The sequence below is a fragment of the Fukomys damarensis genome, unplaced genomic scaffold, assembly GCF_012274545.1.
Source record: "Fukomys damarensis isolate Sample0158 unplaced genomic scaffold, DMR_v1.0_HiC HiC_scaffold_30, whole genome shotgun sequence".
NCBI classification, from domain to species: Eukaryota; Metazoa; Chordata; class Mammalia; order Rodentia; family Bathyergidae; genus Fukomys; species Fukomys damarensis.
Genome location: NW_022900942.1, coordinates 36,552,359 through 36,576,281, shown reverse-complemented (window position 1 = coordinate 36,576,281; position 23,923 = coordinate 36,552,359). Strand labels below are relative to the sequence as shown.

Sequence of the window (23,923 nt, the reverse complement as noted above, 5' to 3'; positions counted from 1 at the left end):
CACACACACACACACACACACACACACACTTGCAGCAAAGATATTTCTCCCCTCTCCCTTCTCTCCTGACCCTGAGAAAGGAATCCATCTGGCTCTGCAGTGGCAGCCTCAGAGTTTCAAACCATCTGGAAACACAAGCAGGGAAGGCCTGTGCCAGGCTGAGGTACAGGCAGCCAGGGTCACAGGGAGGAAAAGAAAAACCACAGTGCTGCCAGATTCCACTCAAAACACCATATTGATGCTCCATCCCATCACCCTCAAATGTCCCCCACATGTCCTAAGCAGCTCTCCCCAGTATCCAATGTCCTGCCTGAACTCCCCCACACTCAGCCTCCTGTTCCGTTCCTCCACCAGCACCCACACCAGTGCCATCAAAACATAGCCACACAGTCTTATTTAGCACTCATTTTCCTTGGCCATGGTTGTGTGATTTCTAATTATTTTATTCCCAAGACTTACCTTGATGGATAGTTATACATTTTCCAATTTACTATACAATATCTTGTAAAGTGCCCTTTTAAAAAAATGTGTGGATTATTCCACGTTGTTAATTTTCCCAGCTCTAAAGAGAAATCTGCAGATAATCACCCACCCTAGAAACTCTGATTCTATCCCCATTTCCTTTAATACTAATAAAACGGACAGTTCATTTATAAGAAGCTCCCTAAAAGAGGGTATTGAAAAACATTATATTTCTTTTAAAGTTGTTAAAGGGCATAAATCCATTACTCAGATAGAGATCGCTTAATAATTTAATGCCTTTGGCTTGGCATTGTTCCCAGAATATTTTCACTTTATCTGTCTTTATTTTCAGGTTGGAACAAATTGAGGAATAATCAGGTCTGTTGGTGGGAACTGTCCAAGTGGAGGCAGGAAGGATGAGGATGACCTGCGGGAGCCAGCAGCCTCAAGAGCTCCCTTCTCTCACACAGGCCTTCATTGTAAGGCCTGGAGCACACATGGTGTGCTCAGGCGGCTGCGGCTGTGGCTGCGGAGACCCTGTATTCCTCTTGGCCTCTGTGGGGTGGGGGACACATGCTGCCCATGACCAGGGCCTCTGCCTCAGAGAAGCTGGGGCCTCCTGGAGCAACCCTGGTCTTTCCTGGGGTCCTCTCCCCTCCAGGCAAGCAGGTGGAAGGGCCTAGAGATCAGAGCCTTTCTGCAAAGGAGATTAGTTTGCATTTTCTAAATAAAATCATTTACATGATGCGTTAACCCAACCCCGTAATTAAAATCATTAACATTTCTTTGTGTAGATTAGCAATAAAGAGGAACTAAGTGCAGGAATCAACATTCCTTCTCAGGGGCTCATCAAATACCTCCCTTAGAAGCACAGCCCACCACCTTCTCCCTATGTCAGCTCCCAGATGCTGGGTCAGGGATCAATGTGGACTAAGTTCTAGCTCTACCTCGACCCGCTGGAGAGCAAAAGTGGTAGGGGAGAGATCCTGGATTGAACAGAAGGATTCTCGGTTCACACAGCGCTCTGGATCAATCCTCGTGTGTTCCTACTCCTCAGTTTCCCCTGCAAAATAAACCCAGAGAATTCAAATGATGCTTATAATCCTCATCTCATGGCACGTGTGCAGCTCCTGTGTGTAGGAGAGATTTCTGGGCACAACTGGCACTCAGCATGTGCTTGGTGAAGAAAATGTATTTAATATGCCAGACTATGGAGGGGAAGGCATGAGGGGGTGGGCAGAAGAGACATGGTGACACCCTACACACACCCCATGTAGGGAGATGGCACTGAGCAGGCAGCCTGAGGCCAGTAGCATGGAACTTTCACCTCCACCCCAGGAGTGCAACTGTTTCTCGGGCCCCACCTGTGGGGTGTGGCACCCATAAAGAAGAGTTAATGAAGGCTGCTATGGGAACAGTGACTGGGGACCTAAGGCACAGGAGGGCCAATCCAAGAAGACTCATGGTCAGAGCCAGCTTCATTCTCTGGGGACAGTAGCCAGGTCCTCTGAAGAAGTGGGCACAGCTGATGATGCCACGAGCTGTACCAGTGAGTGGGTACAAGACCTGCAGGATGGCTGAATAGGGGTTGGAGGGCTTGGGAGTTCAGCCATTCCCCTAGCAAAGGGCCAGGGCCTAGGGACTTCTTACTGCTGTTGTGTTGCTCTGAGTGCGCCTGATGACCTGGGAAAAGAAGCCTCACATTTAAACTGTTCCAAGGTTTCTGGAGCAGTTCTAGATCTCTAGTATCCACAAGGAACTGGCTCTCTTTTCTTTACAGGGTGATATCCTGGGAGGAACGTGCCTTGGAATGAAATTGCCATAGGTTCAAATCCTAGCTCCACAGTCTACTAGCTATGTGGCTTGAATAAATTACTTAAACTTTCTGAACTTTGACTTCATTACATAAAGAGGGAGACTAACCTCACTCAGAATGGTTAGGAGATGAAAAGAGCTCAAAAGTGTGCCACAGCACGTGAATAGTGATCTTCACAAAGATCACACTATGGCAGGTTAAAGATGATTGCAAATTTTTGAATACTTCTTGCATCATGAGATAGTAGAGTCCATACCCCAGCTGGACTTGTGATTTGCTCGACCAATCCAATGAGGAAAAAATGACATTCTGTGACCTCACATACCACTTCAAAGGAGTCCTGCAGTCCTTCTGGGACATTCTCCCATGACCCCTGAGCCACTACATAGGAAGTGTAGCTACCTGAGATCCCCACTCTGGAGAGGCCTTGTGCAGTTGCTCAGCCTCATCTTCCAGCCTACCCTACTATATTGTAACTTCCCATACTAGTTGAATAGTTGCCCCTCCAAAATTTATGCCAACATGAATGGAATCTTATTTTTAAAATAGGGTTTTCACAGGTGATATTGTTAGGATGAGATCATTCTGAATTGGGGTGGGGCTTTATAAAAAAAGGGAAATCTGAACAGAGAGACACAAAGGAGACAGCCAGCCACAGGAAGATGGAAGAAGAGGCTAGAATGGTGTGTCCAAAAGCCAAGGAAAGCCAAGGTTGGCTGGCAGTCAACAAAAGCTAAAAGAGACAAGGAAGGATTTTTCCCTAGAGCCTTCAGAGGGACCCCAGCCCTACTTATTACCTTGATTTCAAATATCTGGTGAAAGAATACATTTCTGTTGTTTTAAGTAACAGACGTTGTGATAGTTTGTTACAGCAGCCTAGAAAAGGACTATGCCTGCCAAGATGTCAGACACGTGACCCCACTATGGGCCCCTCCAGACCAGCTCATCATCAACTCCTTCAAGGTCACGTGGAGCGAAGACTCAGCAGCTGAGGTCTGTTTAAATTCCTGACCCATAAAATTATGAAGTCTAATAAACTAGATTCTTACTTTAAGCCGTGAAGTTTTGGGGTAATTAGTTTGCAGCAACTGATAGACATACCTAAGAAGTCACTGGCAGAATTGAATCTAAAATTCAGGTTTCTCCCTACTTAATTCAGTGGGAATTTCCATTCTCCTACAATTTCTCCTGTTCATAAACCAGTCATTATTCTTAGCAGTTTCATATGCATATATAATGTAAGTTTTACCCCAGCACCCAGTCAAGATACAATGTTAACTGAGCACAGGTAAATATGTAGCATGCCACCTTTGCATGTCACCATCAACATCCAACTCTTGGCTAAGTGCTGAAAGTCAGAGTTTTAAGTAATGGCAAAATAATTAAAACAAGCAAGGTATTAGGAGAAAGGATGTGATAAAAGTTCAGATTTGAGGTGGGGGAGTTAGAGTATCGGTTGGGAGAAGTGAATTCCAATCATGAGGGCTTTGAAAGCTTCAGGCAGGCAACAATGGATATTCTAATAGGAATACCAGCACACTGAGCTCAGTCAGTCCTCTCACATTACCATCTTGTTCTAGGTGTCTGGAACCACTTGCATTCCCCCAGGACTTCCTAGCAGTTAAGGATACTTTTACCCAGAACCTAGCCTCGACATAAGCCAAATGGTTAAGCAGTTTTGGAAATCAAGGTGTATCTGTTGAAAGCCATGGCTTTCTTGTTTCTTGTCTCTTGTTTGTCCATGCTTCTGTAACAAAGGGAAATGTTTGGCTAAATTATCCCAGTGCCTGCAGGGAGGTGGGACATTGCTTGTAGCAAAGATCAAAGGCTGACAAGTTCCAGAGATCTCTTTATGAGATTTCAACCTTGCCCCCTCAGAACCTTTCATGTGAAGTGGCTGCTCTTTTGAGGATAGTTGGATCAGTACTTTCATTTTCTTCCTTCCAAGAGCTAACTTTGCTAGGTACAGGTCCTTCCCATGTGTCAGTGTCCCGGGCCAATGCTCACAACCCATGAGCCTCAGCTGAACTGCTCCTAGAGGTTGTAGTATCTAAAATGTCCTCCTTTCATTTCATTTCCTACTATCTCAATCATATCTGAACCTCCAGATACAGAAAAAAAATCCCTTCTTCCTGAAGTCTTCTCCAACTGTACCAGTCCACAAACTGGCTTCACACTAGCTCATTGTGTCATTTCATATTCATAGTACATTGTTTTATAATATTTCTACTGTCTTAACCTATTTCTTTTACAGGTGCCTAGGTATCCTTTAAATTTGCAACTGTACTAAAAAGTAAGACATACTGATGGCAGAAAAAATGCATATGATGAGTACTCTGTCGAGTCTAATTCCTCTCCTCAGAAAAAGCCAGTTATCAGTTTGTGCTTTGGTCTTCTTTTTGGTTTGTTTGTTTGTTTGTTTGTTTTTATACTGGGAATCAAACTCAGGACCTTGTGCTTGCGAGGCCTGCAGTGGAACCACTGAGCCCTGTGGATTGGTCTTCTAGACATGCTTTCTGCCTACATAAATATGTATGTTGATAGATAGCCATGTATGTTGTCTATGTATATTTACCTACTAAAGTACAAAGAGAGCACATCATCACATACTCTTTCCATATCTTTTTTTTTTATGTTGCTTCTACTTATTAGACCCATGTTAGAGAAAAAGTGAGTTATAAGTTTCAGTACTTTTTTTTTTTTTTTTTGGTACCCGGGATCAAAATTGAGCCCTTGTGCTTGCAAGGCAGAAGGTGGAATCACTGAGCCAAATCCTTGGTTCAATTTCAGCATTATTCAAATAATGAGGGAAACAGAAGATATTTCAGAGAAAGCAGACAAAATTATAACAATTCAAAATATCATTACCTAAAAAAGTTAAAGTAATTATTCTACATGAAAAATAAGCTTAAACAATGTCAAAGCTCCTTAGAAGTATATCTATTAAAAGAGTGCATCTATAGAAGTCTTTTGGTGGAGTCTTTTGGGTCTTCAATGTAGAGTATCATATCGTCAACAAATAATGACAGCTTAACTTCTTCCTTTCCTATCTTTATTGCTTTAATTTCTTTCTCTTATTAATTGCTGTGGTTAATGTTTGCAGAACTGTATCGAAGAGGAGTGGTGATAGCGAGCATCCTTGTCCTGATTTTAACGTGAAGGTTTTCAGTTTTTGGCCATTTAATATGATGTTGGCTGTTGGTTTTTCATAGATAGCCTTTATTAAGTTGAGGTATAGACCATCTATTTCAATTTTTTGCAGGGTTTTTATCATGAATGGTTGTTGAATTTTGTCAAATGCTTCTTCTGCATCTATCAAGAGAATCATATGGTTTTTGGAAAAACTGGATCTCAACCTGCCAGAGATTAAAACTGGACCCTTATCTTTCACCATGCACTAAATTAAAATCCAAGTGGATTAAAGATCTAAATATTAAAACAGAAACACTAAACTTGCTGGAAGATAAGTTAGGCAGACTTCTTGAAGACATTGGCATAGGAAAAGACTTTATGAACAAATCCTCAGTAGCACGGGAACTAACAGAAAGAATCAACAACTGGGATCTCATCTTATTAAAAAGCTTCTGCACTGCAAAAGAAACCATCAACAGAACTAAAAGACAACCTACAATGTGGGAAAAAATTTTTACCAGCTGCTCCTCAGACAAAGGACTATTATCTAGAATATATAAAGAACTCAAACCAATCAGCCCCCCAAATATAAAGACTCAATTCAAAAATGGGCATCTGAAATTAACAGACATTTCTCAGACAAAGAATTAAAAGCAGCAAGTAAATATATGAAAAAATGTTCAACATTACTGGTCATTCGAGAGATGCAGATGAAAACTACACTGAGATTTCACCCCACCCCACAAAGAATGGCTGCTATCAAGAAATCAAACAATAGCAAATGTTGGTGGGGTTGTGGGGAGAAAGGAACCCTTCTCCATTGTTGGTGGGAGTGCAGACTGGTGCAACCACTATGGAAATCAATATGGAGATACCTCAAAGAGCTGGGAATAGAGGTTCCATTTGACCCAGCCATCCCTCTGCTGGGTATCTTTCCAAAAGAACTGAAAGAATCATATCACAGAGATATATGCATACCTATGTTTACAGCAGCACAGTTTGTAATAGCTAAAACTTGGAAACAGCCCATTTGCCCCTCAGTTGGAAACTGGATAAAGATGTGGTTTTTCTATAAAATGGAATACTTCTCAGCCATAAATAATGAGAAATTAGATTCATTCATAGGAAAATGGATACATATGGAGGATATACTCCTAAGTGAAATAAATAAGTCACACATGTGTAAATACTGAATAGTTTCTCTGGTGTGAATAAACTATAATAGTACATAAGAGCCTAATGATATAATTGACAATGTGAAATAGGAAGAAAGAGGCTAAAGGTGTGGGGAAAGTGGGAAGGGTAGGGGAAAGCTAATAAGGGAAAAGAAAAAAAATATGAGAAAATGAAAAAATGGAAACGAAGTGTTTGTAAAGGGGGAGGGGAAGAGAGGGTGAAGGGAGGGCAGGGCCAGGGGGAAAAATGAGAACCAAGACCTTTCATGTAAAGGTACAAGATCTTAATAATGAATGTAACTGTACTGTATACCTAAAATGGACCAATAAACTCATGAGGAAAAAAAAAGAGTGCATCTCAACAATGTGTCCCACTTTTAGAAATATTGATAACAGGGTCAGATGGAAAGTGATGTTAAATGTTTTAGAAAACACAAACTATGCCTTGGGGGTGAAATGAGAGAAAAGGTTCAAGACAATAACAGGTGTGAGGGAATGGGATCAGAGGGCTTTTTGAGTACATACATACTATGACAATGAAGATCTGTATTAACCTCAGAAGTAACTGCTCTGTAGGAATATAATTTTCACAATCTAGAGTGAGTTTCAAAATGGTACATAGTTTTCCTTATATTTGATAAAAGAATTGGTACTTTCCGTTCTTCAGCATCTAAAGAAACTAAGAGAGGGGCATCTTTTTCCATTTTCATATATTTTATAATTTTGGATGGCACGTCCCATTTCTTGAGCTATTTTGAATTGCACTGTTCCCTTATTTTTGGAAGTGTTTTCGTGGTCCTTTGCTGTGGGGCTCCAAAGGGAAACTTCAGGCAGTGAGAAACACAACTTCATCGGAATCCCTGTCCTTGCCGCTGTCTTCACTTGGTGCATGCTCACCCCCACTTGGAGACCAACAGCTTAAATCCTCCACCCCAGACTCTTGATCACTGTTCACTGACAGATCTGGATCTGAGCTTTTCAAACTGTCTTGGGTTAGAATCAAAGCAGAATCTTCATCACCCTGCGAAGGGCTCCTGGAAGGAAAGGACTTCAGGTTCCCACAGTAATCCTGTAGTGCATTGGTTGTGCTGTTGTCGGACGTAGAAAGCCCTGAGTTTCTGCTGGGTTCTCTCTGTTTACTCTTCACTTTAGTGCAATTTAACTGAACTTTCTGAATCTTTTCCAGCCTTTTTTCTAGCACCTCCAGTTCTTCCTCCAGCTGTTAGGATTCTTCCTTCACTGCCATAAAGTGATCTGTAACTGACTGTCTGGGCTGCATTCCCTTTTCAAAGTTGTTATACATCCCACTCCAAAACTTGTACATGAAATTGCATGGAGTTATAGGGAGATGAAGGCTTCCCTGGGCCTGACTGTGATCAACTCGAAACAGAGGATTCGGGTAGTTGGCCCAATTCTTCCACAGGTGAGCCCATAAAAAGTATGTTCTTTCTGGAATTTTAAGTTCTCCTCTCTCCTTCTGGCTATTACAGAGTAAGTTTCCAAACTGGCAGGAATAAATGTGATGTTGAATGTGAATCAAAAACCTCTCAAACTCAAAGGCACAGGGAAATTGTTCCATTAGCTGCCAGACACACTCAATGAACTGGTCAATTACTGGTGAGATTTCTTTGGGGTCACCATCTAGATTGCCACATCTGTGGTTAAACTTACAGCCAAAGGAAATCCAGACCTTTGAGATGAACACCATGAAACCCTTCAGCATCCGGTAGTGGGGATCCAGCAGCAGGCTCGCCACTGAGCACACTTGAGCAGTCCTGTCCCAGCCGTCCGAGCAGTGAACAAGCATACTTGCCCCTTCCTCTGAAACTGCCTTTGCAATGAAGATTCTTGCATCTGCAATGGCCTTAATGTGCAGTAACCAGCCAGAGTTTTCCAGACCCTACAAGAAATCACTCATGGAAGGAGACTTAAGTTCACACACTTCCAGCATTTTTGGCAGACTGTTCCTCATGACATGCATGTTCTCTGAAACTTGATATTGGAATAACTGTCTTCATTCTCATAAGCTATCCCTGCAGCACAATTTGCCATTGCATTAAATTTAGGTCACATGTCCACAACATAAATGAAATCAGTTCCTGGACTGGCTTTCCTCATGGACTGGAGCATCTTACTCGTCCTCCAGGCACCCGGCACTAAAACCAAAGAGAGGCTGGCTGCTCCTACAGATGGAGGCATGGTTATCTTTATGTTAATATGAAAGGGCAGGAAAATGCTGTCTACTCCGGAATTTGGAACTTCCCACAATGATGTGTGCTGATGTGTAGCTGATTTGGGAAAGTACAGTTCAGTACGGTAAGAGTCGCAAACTCTGTAGTCTCTATTCACATCACCAAGCTGCCAAAAATTATTAGGAAGGCCCATTCACTTGTATTCTTCACTGAGATCAATCAGCATCCAATCTTGTTCTCTTTCTTCTTTGTCCAGCTTGGGATTGAATGAAAAACAATATAACTCCTCATGTATCACTGGCTTTGCGAGGTATATCAGAGAGATGTACATGTCACGGCAATCTCTTTCCTGAGGTTTGATGAGTTGTATAATCTGAAAGTTCTTTCAGCAAATAAGCAAAGGACAGCCAGTAGCAGTTGTTGCCCATGTTTCTTTTCTTGTATCAGGTACATTTTCCACGAATATGACATGAGTAGCTGTCAAATACAAAGGACCAGGGCTACTTTTTTGGAAGACACTAGGTCTACCAACCCGACATTTTCAACCTTGGGCATGTGGATGTGCTCCATGGTGGGCCCACGTCTGCTCTGTCCCCAGCAGGCACGGCCTCACTCACCTGCGCACTCATGCGGAGCAGCAGGATGGGTACAGGGAGGTGGCTTGGCTTTGCCCCCAGGTGCCTGGCTCTCCTTTCCATATCTTAATCTTTTATAATCTATTAAACCTTGTTTTATGACCTCATACAAGATTGGTTTTGGGAACTGCTCAAATGTGTTTGAGAAGGATACGTATTCTCAGCTGGGAGACATATGGCTGCCACATTACACATCTCGATCAATGTTCTAATTTTTTCACATGCTTACCAACGTTGAGCATTGTTGAACACTGAAAGAAGTTTGTGTGAACCACCCACTTAGAAGGGTGGATTTGGTCACTTTTCTTTGCACATTTTATTTTATTGGACATTTATCCTATAATTATTTCTTGATTGTAAGGTTTTTGTTTTATTTCTTTAACACTGAGAGTTGAGCCATACCTTGCACATGCTAAGGTGATATAGCTCTACTACTGAGCTATATCACCAGCCCTTTTAAAATTTTATTTTGAGATAAGCTCTAAATTACCCAGTTTTGAACTCCTGTCTCAGCCTCCCAAGTAGCTAAGCTTACAAGGATGCAAAATCACATCCAGCTAATTTAATATTCTTTAATAGTTATTATTTATTTACTCATTTGTTTACCAAGTTTATTCTTCATTGCGTCTTGGATCTTCCTAATGCAATGAGTTCCCTTTCTTAAGTATATATTTTAGAAATTCCTTTGGAGACTTCTGGTGTGAACTCCGAGGTTTTGTTGGTCCAAATACGTCTTTTCTGATCATTTATATTTGCATAAAATTCTAGTTTGATACCCCCACCTGTCAGCAATGTGAAGATATCTTCTGGCTGCTATGGTTGCTATGGAGAAAGTCAGCTACTTTTCCAATTTTGTTGTCCTTTGTAGGTCATCTATCTTTCCTCCCTGGCTGGTGTAAGATATATATTTTTTCTTTTTCTTTCTTTTTCCTCCTGGTCCTGCTGTGCTTGTTTGCCCTACTCCACCATGACTGGACAATCAAAGCTTCATGCCTTGGTTCTGTGACCTGTGCTATCTATGAATCCTTTTAGGTTAATGGGATTTGTAGTCATCGCTATCCCAAGACTTTCTAGTCTTTTTGACTCAGGCCTATCAAGGAAATGATTCAGTCTTCCTGTGCTCCAGAAAACAGGAAAACAAACAAACAAACAAAAAACCTCATTCTCCCCTGGGGTGGGGGGTAGATTAAGAAGAGCTTGGAGCAGAGGAATGGAGATAGGTGTTTGATCTTGACTATCTGCTAATATCTTTAGCATTAAGTACCACTCAGCACCAGGTCAGGAGACACTGATATGGCCCAGTAAGCACACATCTAAGTGGCAGTGTTTATGTCCCACAGTGCACATGTAATCCATAATAATAGGTTGACCACTGAAGGTACTCAAGATAATTTTAAATAATATAAATACAGTATATACTTGACACTATCTGAGGGATAGAACTATTACATCTAATTCATGAATTCATGGATTGTTTAAGAGGCTAATGTAAAAGTAGTGAGTTTATTTAAAGAATAATAGCCCAGGAAGTACAGAGATATAGAAAAAAATAATGTAGGACTGTACGAATGACTGGAGTTTAGGATACCCCCTATTAGAAGGTTTAATGAATAGAAATGAAATAATTGCAGCTGGCCTGGATGGCTGTATCAGAAATCATGAGCCCATCTGGATCTTTCACTCTGTATATTGTCCTAGAGACTGGCATAATGCCAGTGGAGTAATCCTAAGCTAGAATCAAGCCAAAAAGACTCCAAATGTGCCTGCCAACTCTGGACCCAGGTGCCAGCCTCACCTGGGATTGAGTAGCTTCTCTTTTGACCCTCAAATATGAAAGCTGATGATGCTTCCTCCCAGTAGCCTGGCAGTCTTGACAGCTCAGGACGGTCCAACTAATTCCTTCTAGAGAATACCAGAGGTCCAGGAAGAGCTTCATTTAGTGGCTCCAAGTTCAGTTCCACCAATAATCCCCAAGGAGAATTCATGTAATTAAGGGTGACAACCTTTACGGAGTCAGGGGAAAGAGAATAGCTCCATCAGTATCTATAATAAAAATTAGTCTTTGGAGTGATCCTCTGAGTGAGGATCTGTGGACTAATGTATGAAAATACTGTATTAGTGGGTAAACATAGACAAAGATATTGGGAACATTCACTACTTGCTTCCTTCCTGGTTTTGTGGTCTGTTATAAATGCTTGAGGTTTTATGACTAATAAGTAAGGAGATAAAATAGTAGAAAAGACCTACATAGTGTACTGGTCTTTAAAAATTAATTAATTAATTTTATTGGTACATTTAAGGTATACAAATGTAATGACATTCTTCATTGGAAATTTGCACCTTTATATAATCCATCTTGGTTCTTATTTTTCCCCCTTCCCCTGCTTTCCCTTCAACCCCTCCACCCCTCCCGAGCTACAAAGACTTTGTTTCCATTTTTTCTTTTTCTCATGCTAATTCCATTTCCATCTTTCTTTTCTCCTACCCTTCCCATTTCCCTTTTCCATTGCATCTTTTCTTCCTATTTCACATTATCTATTATACCTTTTAGTCCTTATTGACACTTTCAGTTTCTCATACTAGAGAAACTATTTGGTATTTACACATATGCATCCTATTTATTTCACTTGAGTATCACCTCAACGTGCAACTGTTTAGCTATAAACGTCTCTAGTTTCTCATTCTTTATGGCTAAGTAGTACTACATTTTATATATTAAAAAAAAATCAAAAAACACATTTTCTTTATCCAGTCTCCTGTTGATGGGCAATTGGGCTGCTTCCAAGTTTTAGCTAACACGAATTGTGCCGCTATGAACAGTGTATTGGTTTTTAAAGGCTGCTGTAAAATATTGCCACAAACTTAGTGACTGAAAATAACAGAAAATATTCTTTCACAATTCTGGATCCCAGAAATCCAAAATCAACATGTCAGCAGGGCCACATTCTTCCTGGAAGATCAGAGAAAAATTCATTTCTTTCCTCTTTGGCTTCTGGTTGGCTTGTAGAATTTCTTGACATTCCTTGGCTTACAGCTACATCATTTTAATCTGTCTCCATCTTCATATCATATTCTCTTCTCGAGTCTGAATTGCGCCTGTCTCATCTAAGGGTACTGTGACTAGAATTAAGGCCCACCCAGAGTATTTAAGGATATCCTTCTCCAAATAAGATAACATTCACAGTTTTTAGAGTATGCTTAGATTGGATTCTACAGGGAAATACTATCAATAGAATGTGGAGAAGAAAAAAAGGAAGGAAAAAGGAATGAGGAGTGATTTTTAAGGAATTGGCTTATGCAGTGGAAGTCTGGCCAGTCAAAAATCTCATAAGAGAAGTCAGAAGGCTGAAGACCTTAGGAACAAATATAGCTTAAAACAAATATAGTCCAAAGTGGTCTGTTGCCAGAATTCCTTCTTAATCTTAATTTAAGATCTTTCTGTCATTAGTATTATATAATTTTGCTTTTGAGTTTTTCAATGTGTATCTGGTTTATTTTCTTGGGATTTATTTTATTCTCTAATCTGAGAACTTATGTTTTTCATCAATTCTGGAAAATTCTCAGCCATTTTTCTCTTTAGAGAGTGTCTTTTCTATTGTCACTATTATCTCCTCTATTTAAGAATTAGACACATTAGAACTTCCCACACAGTCTTTGTTGTCTGTTAGCCTCACAGTTATTTTCTCAAATTTTGTTTCTTTGTGCTACTTCCTGAGTAATTTCTTTGTTTATATAACCAGGTCTATATTTTCCCATCCAACTCTCATTCCTATATTTTCCCAGCCAATTCTCATTCCTGCATCCTAATTTATCAAGACCCTAGTAAGAAATCATTCTGATTAAGATACTCCACACTTTATTGTAAGGCTTATGTCAACCCAACTTCTCCAAAAGGCTTTTAAGCTCATACATGAATACAATGCTACCTCGGTTCACAAACTCAATTTTCTCCATATTTCTGATCTCAAACTAAACTGGACAGGAACTGACTCAAATTTCTCCATAAGGTCAACACTGAACCTAACCACTGAATTTGATTCAGTTCTCATCCAATTCAATTTGTGACCAGAATTGTGGAAAAAAAATCACATTTGTGAACCAAGTTACCACTGTACACACTTTCACAAATTTGGAACCAAGTTTTGCTCATAAGAGTGGCTCAATAAATCTTTGTTGAGTAACTATGTGAACCTCAGGGAAATAGATAAGCTTATAACTCAATAAGTCAACAAAGACATCATCCAAACCCTCATAAGACTTGGGAACAGCAGTTCTGGATTTTATTCAAATTGAAGAAGACTTTAAAGATGGCAGACCTACCAAGGACAAAAGATGGAGTTAGGAGTGAAGAGAATAGCCCAATAAGAACACCAGGTGAGGGGGATGCATGAGGAAAGAGGGTCAACTGGAAATTTCAGGTAGAATTTGGATTATTAAAGTGTTCAATAAGAGCATTTCAACTCTATCCTATTGGTAACAAGAATCTCATGATTCTTTGATTGGAAAGTCTGTCTCAGAGGACCCACACAGAAAAAAAACAAACCTTTGCCAAGTAGCTTCCCAGAGAGAACTGAACATGGAGAATTCATTATACAAATGTTAGAAAGACTAAAAAAACTAAGCAAATAATTGATAAGGCAGTGTGAAGATAACCAAAACAGGAAGCTGCAACCATCCCAAGGAATGGAGGGATAAAAGAGAAGGTGTTATTATTGGAGTCAGAGGCTGGAACTGCTGTTGAAGCTGGAACTGAGAAACTGGAAAAGCCACAACTACTGCAGGACACAATGCCTGAAGAAGAGAGAAGAAAGGATAGTCTGGCTTGTCCTAGCCTAAAATTCCTCCTTCTGTTAACGTCTTCCTATAGCTAAACTCAGTCAAAATCCAGTTGGCCTGGAAAAATGAAGAAAAATTTAAAAGGGTCATCCCTCTGCACCACAGCATACAATGGAGATCATCAGGAAATGATACAGAAAGCAGATTAGCAAGTGAGAGGAGCAGAATGGAAGATGGGAGAAAGAAGACCAGCTGGGAACCCACAGAGAAATTCAGACAGAAAAACTGGGACTCCAAATCATAGAAGTGGCCAGAAGGAAGAGAAGGGGGGAGGATACTGAAACCTCAGACCGACAAAAATATAGGAAAAGACAATGCTCAATCCCAGAAATTAGGGAAATGAAAATTAAAATCAAACTACTAAATATACATCAGAATAACAAAAATTGAAAGATCTGATAAAACTAAATGCTGACCAGAAGGTGGGACAATGGGGAATGTGATTCAGTATATAGACTTAGAGTGTCCAGAGAAAGTTCAACAAGGAGATGAAATTGATAGATTGCCTGAAATATGTGAAAGGATATGGAAGGTATTTATCTAATTAAGAGAACATTTGGGGCTAAACTGATGATAAAGTATACAAAAAACAAAACAAACCAACTTGCCAACAAGAACCAAGACAGTTATTAATTCCAGAAAGCAAAAAGTTAACGCTTGAAAGAAATCCTAAAAGAAACATCACAATAATATAAACACTAAACATTAATCCAGTCACAACCATGATGTAAAGATGGGATATGGAAAATGTGTTTCACGTGTGTGTGTGTGTGTGTGTGTGTGTGTGAGCAGGGTAAAGGGAGCTAAATCATCTTCCATAGTAGAAAAAACAAGACTTGTCATAAAAAAATGAAAGTATATCTAAAATGGCATGCTATTTAGAGTTAGGGAAATTTAAATTTTAAAAGAAAAACACCTAGAAGGGAATAAGTAGTTACCTTATGCAAACAGCAAATGAGGGTGGAGAGAGAATTTCTACTTTTAAAATAACTTTTATTGAGCTACTCTGTGATTCTTTGAATAATGGGTGCACTTTTTTTTTTCTTCAGTGCTAGAGATCAAGTCCTAGGGCCTTACATATGGTAGGCAAGCACTCCACCACTGAGTTATAAGCTGAAACTCTTTATTTTATTTTTTCACAGTTTGGTCTTGGACAATCCTTTTAACTCTATCTCCTCAGTAGTTGGGATTGTAGGTGTGCACACTGCACTTAACTGATGCACATTTCTTGATGAAAACTAAAAGTAAATCTAAAACTTAAAACTTAGAAAACTAAGTTGGGGATCGGTAGGCTGAGCTATGAGCAGAGATAGAACAGTCCTAAAAGAATAGTGATGTATTTCATGTACACTGAAATTATACCGCAACAAAATACAACTACCCTAAGATTGTAAGCAGGTATAAGAACTTCTGTTACCATATTATGCCACATAAATCAAGATGCTAAACAGGAAACTCATCCTATAATTTTAAGGCATATATAAAAGACATTTGATAGAATTTAACTACCACTTCTAATACAAATTTAAGACTAGAATTAAAAAGAATTCTTGTTAATATCATAGTGCATCCATATTTAACTAAATTAGCGATAATCATTCTAAATTCAGAACATATAAAGATGTTTGCTATTGTCATTTTTATTGAAATCATGAATAAAATAATTATTTAACATTGTCTTGAAAGTTCATGTCAAAAAAATAAGAGGTAAAGATAGTGCAAAGGAATAAATATTGAAGAGAAAGACAAAAGTATCTCTTGTATATGATGTGATTATGTATCTAGAAAATTAAATCAGCCAAAGTGATCTGAATATAAATTATCAGGTAATCCAGTTAAACTGTGAGACAGATTATATACCTCTCATGCTGTCAACTCCAGGTGCTTCCCATGTCCCTAAGATTAAATCTGATGTTCTTGGTACAATATAATCTGGCAACAGATTCTTTGAGCCATCCGCTCCACTCCAAACACAGTGCCTTCCTTGCATCTCAACATGCAACATTTTTCCCACCTCAGGACCTTTGCACTTGCTGTTCCTTTGTCACCTCATTCAGGTCTCTGCCCAAATGATACCTTTTGGCAGTGCCTCTTCTGTCCTCCCTCACAAATGTCACTTTGAGAGTGGGCTTTCCTGGGCACTAAATCTTTCTCTTACCATTCTCTTTCCTCAATCCTACTTTATTTTTCTCTTGATAAGATTTATTGCTACCTGAGATATTAGTTATGTTTTGCCTATTGTTTCTCTTCATGATAAGGTATAATCTCCATGACAACAGGACTTTTGTATCCTTGGAGCCTCACAGGACATCTGGCCCACAAAAAGCACTAAGCAACTCTGTGGTGAATATGTGATTACATAAAAGGCATGTAAGACCTTAAAAAAATCCAAGAAGAATTACTTTCTCTTCTTTAGAAAAATAAAAATTACTCACAGATTAAGAGATTGACAATTGCCATATATGAAAATATAAGGCTTCTCTATAATGAAACTTAATATTTGAAGAAAGGAAAACAAACTAGAGTGTTTGAATCAACAGGACAAAATGATTAATACTTATAATCCATAAGGAGCCCACATAAATTTATAAGAAAACCACCAAGAACATAGTAGATAAATGAACAGATATTTCATGGAAAATTATTTACTATATAAATAAATATAGAAGTGAAATAGGAATCTTTACCAGTTAACAATGGAATGTAAATTAAAGCAAATTATCTGTCAAATTAGGAAGAAACATGGTTTTGCTAACTGCTACTGAAGTTGGGATGAAACTAGTAATTTCTTCCAGAGCGATGACCTGCATTAAACAATATTTTTGGAAAGCAATTTGGCAATACAGAGAAAGAGTCATATATATGCCTGTGCCCCTCACCAGTGATTCTTCTATTAGGAATTATTCCTATGGAAATTCAGCAGCGGCCAAAAGCTGTAGATGCTTACTGCAGTATTATCTATAAAAGTCTCAAACTGAAAACATATAAATGGCCAACATTAAGGGGAATGGCTTAATAAATTACACTACCTCTGCACAATGGAATATTATGTGGCCATTAAAATGATAATTATGCAGAAGCATGAAAAATGTTTATGATCCACTAGCCACTGAAAACAGCAGAATGCAAAATAGTAGGTATGAACCTTAGAGGAAACTCCAGTGTGTATATGTGTTCAGAAGAGATAATATGTAAAAATAATGTAATAGTTGGATTTAGATTACGGGAATTTAGTAGGTGACATACAAAATTTATTTTAAATGTTCTCTTTCAATTTTCACCAAGAAGCTCCTGTAGTCTCTCACAGGCTTGGTTCTCAAGAGGCCTTCCAGTGCCTGGAGTAAGTGTGGAATACCACATTATCTTCACTTTCATTTATGTTACAATAAAGGGACTTTTCTTACCACCACTTTGAATTGTCAGTTTGCTCTGGTGCCAAGATGCTTCTGCATCTATGTCAAACATGCACACACACACACACACACACACACACGCACACACACACAATGAAATGGAGCACTCAGGCTGGAGCTTTCATGGCTGGAAACCAAACCTGCTGCCTGCTGAGGCCAGATGAACTCATGTGTTTGTGCCTGGCCAGGAGCTGTGCCACCTGTCTGAAAGCATCCAGGTGAAGTTGTCTGTACCCAAACCAGGCCTGTGTGGTCTGGTGTAAGACCTAACTGAACTAAAGTGAGTCCATGTTGGATGAGTAATGGCCCCAGAGGCCGTTGTGTACCACTCCCCTTTGTAGTTGCACCCCTACCTTTGCTTAGGAATCTAAGACTGCATAACTTTGTAATCTGATCCTAGTCTCAACTGTGATTAATGTAAATTAACAGGTGAACATTTAGTAGTTCTGGGTAAATAGATAAAGATTGTTTCACTCTTTGTCTGCCCAGAAGGAATGTTTTGAGAACCTTGGGACATTGAGTAGACCCCCACCCTGCCTATCCCCTTATAAAAAGGACCTCTGCCCCTGAGCTGGCGCCTCTCTGAGCTGCTTGGCTCTGGGAGTGCCATCTGGCCAGACTAGCAAAGGTCTGTTCCCTTTCCAATGTGTCGGATGTGTTCCTTCCTGGGTGAATCCCATGGCAGTCGAGCTCTTTGGAGCGGTAAAGTCAAGCTCTTCGGAGTGGTAGAATTGAGCCCTTGGTCTTACATTTTGGAAGCCCTCCTGGGGCATGAGTCAGTCACCCTCCAGAGCCAAAGCCACAACCCTGATGGATTTCCTGGGAGTCCCACTGACCCACAGTACTGTGCAATCCTGGTTTGATGGCACAGAATGGGTCCAGACTGTCTAGTCATTCACCTGGGAACAGTTTCTCCAGCTTTCCTTATCGCCCCAACCTTCCTGCTGCTAACACAGAACTAAGCTCTCACACAGGACCCAGCAGACCACACTCAAAATCAACCATGTGGCAGTCACCACACCAAAAGCAAGTTGTTTGACCTTCTAAGAAATAACAGAGATAACAGTAAATTTCCCAAACAAATGACTGGCATATAATGAAGTTCCCTTTCCCTTAATCCTAACCAATGAAAGGAAACCCAAAGTAATCTGGTGTTAACCATTCACTTATTTTCCTATTGTTCTGCCTTCCTGTGTCCACCTTACAAGGAAAGTAACTTTAAGATTCTCAATCTGCTTCTTGTTTTTTTTTCCACTTTCTTCGGCCCTTCTCTGTCTGTAAAACCAGCCTCCTCTGCTCAGCTGATCTTATCTACTTTATGGAATGAAGTGTTGCCCAATACTAGAGTTGAAAATAAAGCCAATATGATCTGTAAATTAAACTGTTGTAATTTCCATCCCTTGACCTAGCCCTGAGATCTTGCACAAGCCACATCAACTATCAGTGCCTCACTTTTCTTCTCTGTGAGATGTTAACAATAAGAGTCGCTACCTCGTGGCACTATATGTAAATTAAGGAAGTTAGCACCTGTCAGGTGAGTGCACAGTACCCATCCCACAACAAATACTCAGTACTCAGTACAAGTCAACACTGTTGCTGTCATCTCCCTGCCCTTCTCTGTTTTTGTGCACATGCCTAATACAGAAACAGTCTCCAACCTTGTATGGGACAGAAATTCTTTGCATGATGTAATTTGCAACCTCCTTCTGGGAAGAAATTAGTGTTGATAAATGCTTAAGCAATTTTCTGATAAGCTTTAATGAGATTAAGACCTCTTCTGGGAAGCCAGTTACCCACCCACTCAGCAGACAGTCAGGAGCTAATGATCATAAAACAATTCTTTTTTTTCTCTTTGCATCCACTTGAACAGTGATTACTGAATCTACCATATCATCCTGTTTTGGTATGAAATGTTCGTATGTGAAACAATCTCTAAATTGGCCTGCTTGTGCCTCTTTTCTTTTGACCTGCTTGAACTAAAACCTTGATGCATGTTTAAAAGTAAAATGTCTGAAAATATTAACAAACCCATTATAACACATAAAATAGCAAAGTGATCCTGTCTTAAAATAGAAAAGGCCTAGGAATGTAGCTTAGTGTGAAGGTCCTGGATTCAATCCCCAGCACCCCCCCACCCCTGAAGAAAAAAGGTTCTCAAGTATTCAGAGTATTGATCAAAGCACACATGTGAAGATAATACCTAATGCCAAGGAAAATACCTCCCAAAAGGATTAGAATAGTACCAGACACGCACATGAACCAGGAATAGTGCTGTTCCCCTCTGCCAGACTGGAAAATTTCAAAATTACAGAGCATTGGTTAGAATACTGAGAAAGGTCTTAATGCTGTAGTGGCAAATAATAAAATAATATAGTCCTAGACGATGTATGGCTCTAGTCTCACTATACAAATCTTAAAAGGAAGATCAAACTATTGCCAATAACAACTGAATCCTAGACCAAGCTCAAGAAAATTTAAAGGAATACAAAATTGTCTAGCAGGCAACATGATAAAAAGCCACAATCCCTGACGTCCAAGCAAAAATTACGAGGTATGCAATGAAACCAGATAACCAGACAAGTTAGATCAAAATGAGAAAAAAATCAATCAGTCAAAACTGTCCCAGAATTAATGCAGAACTTAGAATTAGTAGAGAACATTTAAAAAGTTACAACTACCTCTACATGTTCAAAAAGTTAAAATATAAAATTAAGATATAATCAAACTTCTGGAGATGAAAACTACAATGTTTAAGATGAAAAATAAGGCTGACTAGGTCTTGCTTCTCTTTAAAAAAAAGTGTGTAATCCTCACACAGAAATAGAAGTTATTAAAAAAAATAAAGAGAAAAAAAGAATTATAAGAGCACCAGTGTGGTATAGGGTTTGTGTCTGGCTGTCTGGTATGTATGTATCTGGAAGCTCCAAAGGAGAGGAGAGAGCTGGGGGATAGAAAAAAAGTATGTGAGGGCCAGGGATCTAGCTCAGTGGTTCTGCTGCCTGTCTTGCAAGCATAAGGACCCAAGTTCTATCCCTGGTACCAAAAAAAAAAAAAAAAAAAAAAAAAAAAAAAAAAAAAAAAAAAAACTTGATTCAAAAAACCAAAATCTTTAAACCCACAATTCCAAGAAGCTCAACAAACCAGAAATACAAGAAATATGAAGAAAAGTGAACCAAGACACACCACAATCTGATTGTTCAAAATCAATGAAGACAAAATCTTAAACCAGGGATTTAGCTCAGCAGTTTGGAGGCCTGCCTTGCAAGCGCAAGGACCCGAGTTCAATCCCCGGTACCAAAATAAATAAATAAATAAATAAAAATCTTCAAATCAGCCAAAGAAAAAGGCATATTAAATTCAGAAAGACAAACAGGATTATAGCAGATTTCTCCTGAAAATAATGTGAGTAAAAAGATAGTGAAACAGTATCTTTAAAGAAGAAAAACTGTCAACATAGAATTTCCTACACAGTGAAAATATCTTTCAAAAGCAAAGATGAAACAATGACTTTTTAAGTCTTACTTAAACTGAGAAAGATCATAACCAACAGACCCACACTATAAGAAATGTTACAGAACATTCTTCAAGTAGTGAAAATGATACTAGGCAGAAATATGGACACAGACAAAGCAACTGCTATTAGAAATGGCTATTACATTTATTTACATCTACATCTTTAAAATAATTGAGCATTTATTTAAAAATAGTAATAATGTAATATAGAGTTTATAATTTAAAATGTATATCAACATTATCATAAAGGTCAATGGGGATAAACAGAAATGTATTGCTATAAGGTTTAATTACTATATGTGAAGTAGTATAATACCATTTGAAAGTACATGGCAATGTTAAAGATTTATATTGCATAACTCAAAGCAACTATTAAAATAGCAAAGCAAGGAATTATAGAAATAAACTAACAAGGAAGTAAAGGGGATTACAAAAAATACTGAATCCAAAGAAAGCCAGAAACAAAAAAGGAAAACAAAACAAAGAAGAGATCCGGATTAACAGAGAACAGAAAGGTGACAGATTTAAATCTAAATATCAATAATCACATTAAGTATAAGCAACCTAAATAGTGTAACTAAAAGGCAGAGATTGATTGGAATAAGAAGAAAGACTCAACTACTATGCATACTATCTACACAAACCTATTTTAAATATAAGGAAATAGATAAATGAAAATACAAAGATAAAAGATGTACAGGTCATAAGCAAGGCAGAGTAGCTGCATTAATATCAGACAAGGTAGATCTCAAAGCAAAAATGTTACCAGGGATAAAAAGGCAATTTCATAATAATAAAGGGTCAACTCATCAGGAGAATATTAATACTCCAAAACTTTTATAAATCAAATAAAAGAGCTTTGAAAAACTTGAAGTAAAAACTAAAGAAAAAAGAGATAACTTCAATAGTTATATATCTGTGAACGTAATTAAATTTGTAATTAAAAACTTTCCATAAATAAAATTCTAGGCCCAGAAGGCCTCACTGGTGAATTCTACCATTTAAAGAAGCAACTATAGCAATTGTAACTCATTCAGGAAACTGCAAAGAAAAGACTCCCAACACATTTTATAAGGAAGCATTATACTGATACCAAAACCCGACAAAGACATTATAAGAAAATAAAACCACAGACTAATATCCCTCATGAAAAAGATAAGGAAATTGTCAATAAAATTTCATAAATTAAATATTTAACAATATTTTATAAGGGTAATATATCATGATCATGTGCTACTTCAGAATTGCAAGGCTGGTTTAATATATTTTAAAAATCAATGGAAGTCACTATATTAACCAATTATGTCAGTTTCCTGTTACTATAATAAATACCTGAGATAATAAACATATAAAGAGAAAATGTAATTTTGGTTCACAATTTTGGAGGTTTCAGTCAGTGATCTATTGATCCTCTTGCCTTGGGCTTGTGGCAAGGTGGGAGTGTGGCAGAGCAAAACTGCTTGCTCCCCTGGTGCATATGGAGCAAAAAGAGAGCACGAAAAAGACCAGGCCCCATGTCCCTGGAAGAGCATGCCCTCAAAGACCTGAGGGCCTCCCACTGCCTACTCCCACACACCCTGCCCGCTCTTCTCTCACAGACAGTATCACCTCACACCAGCGCCACCCTGGAGACCAAGCCTTTGATTCATGGGCCTTGGGGGACATTTAAGATTTAAACTAGAGCTGGGGATGGAGCTCAGCGGTAGGCCACTTGCCTAGCATGTATGTATATACGAAGCCCTGGGTTCAATCTCCAGCACCACAAAAACAAAAAATACAAACTACTGCACAAACTAAAAAGAAAAACAATCATTTGAATAGATGCAGAAAACACATCTGACAAAATTCCATTCATTTCTGATTTGAAAAATAAAACAAACTTGGAATGGAAGGAAACTTCTTCAGCCCACTAATGGGCATCTACAAGCAAACATGTACTTAATGATAGACAAATCTGTATTTAATGGCTAACATATGTAATGAATGTCTACTCTCTAAGACCAAATAAATACAAGTCAATGGTATCCACACTGCAACACTGTTCTGAAGCTTCTAGCAAGTATAATAAGAAAAAAACAATGAAAAATATCCAGATTGGAATGGAAGTGGTAAAATTGCCTTTATTCATAGACAATATGATTTTTATACAGAAAATTCAATGGAATCTGCAAAAAAGTTAATAGAACCAGTAAGAGAGTTGTATCAAATTTGCAAGGTATGATCAATATACAAACTTCAATTATATTTCTGTATACTCATAACAAACACTTGGAAATTAAAATTTAAAAATATTACCTCTTTACAATAACGTTAAAACGAGATGTTTAGTGATGAACACAACAGTGGTGTGAAAACTGTTCTGAGAACTACAAAACGTTGCTTATGGAAACTACAGGTCTAAATAAATGGAGAGATATAACTGTGTTCATGTTAGAAGTCTGACTAATATCAATTTTCCCCAAGCTGACCTAACAATTTAATACAATCCCAATCAAAATCTCAATAGGCTTTTTTTTTTTTTTAATGTATTGAGACAGGGTCTCACTATGTAGTTGAGACTGACCTGGAACTCACTATGTAGCCCAGGCTGGTCTCGAACTCACAGCGATCCTCCTGCCTCATCCTCTGGAGTGCTGGGATTACAGGTGTGGGCCACCACACTCCACCCATTTTTTTTTTTTTTTTTTTGGTAAAACTGACTAGTTGATTTAAAGTTCATGTGATATGCAAAATACTTAGAATAGCCAAA

At 38.8% G+C, this 23,923-nt stretch overlaps 1 pseudogene; it reads right to left on the bottom strand.

Annotated features, from left to right (window-relative positions):
- Window positions 1-7,411: 7,411 nt before the first annotated feature.
- On the bottom strand, window positions 7,412-9,347 carry LOC104860473 (annotated as a pseudogene).
- Between the last annotated feature and the right edge of the window lie 14,576 nt (window positions 9,348-23,923).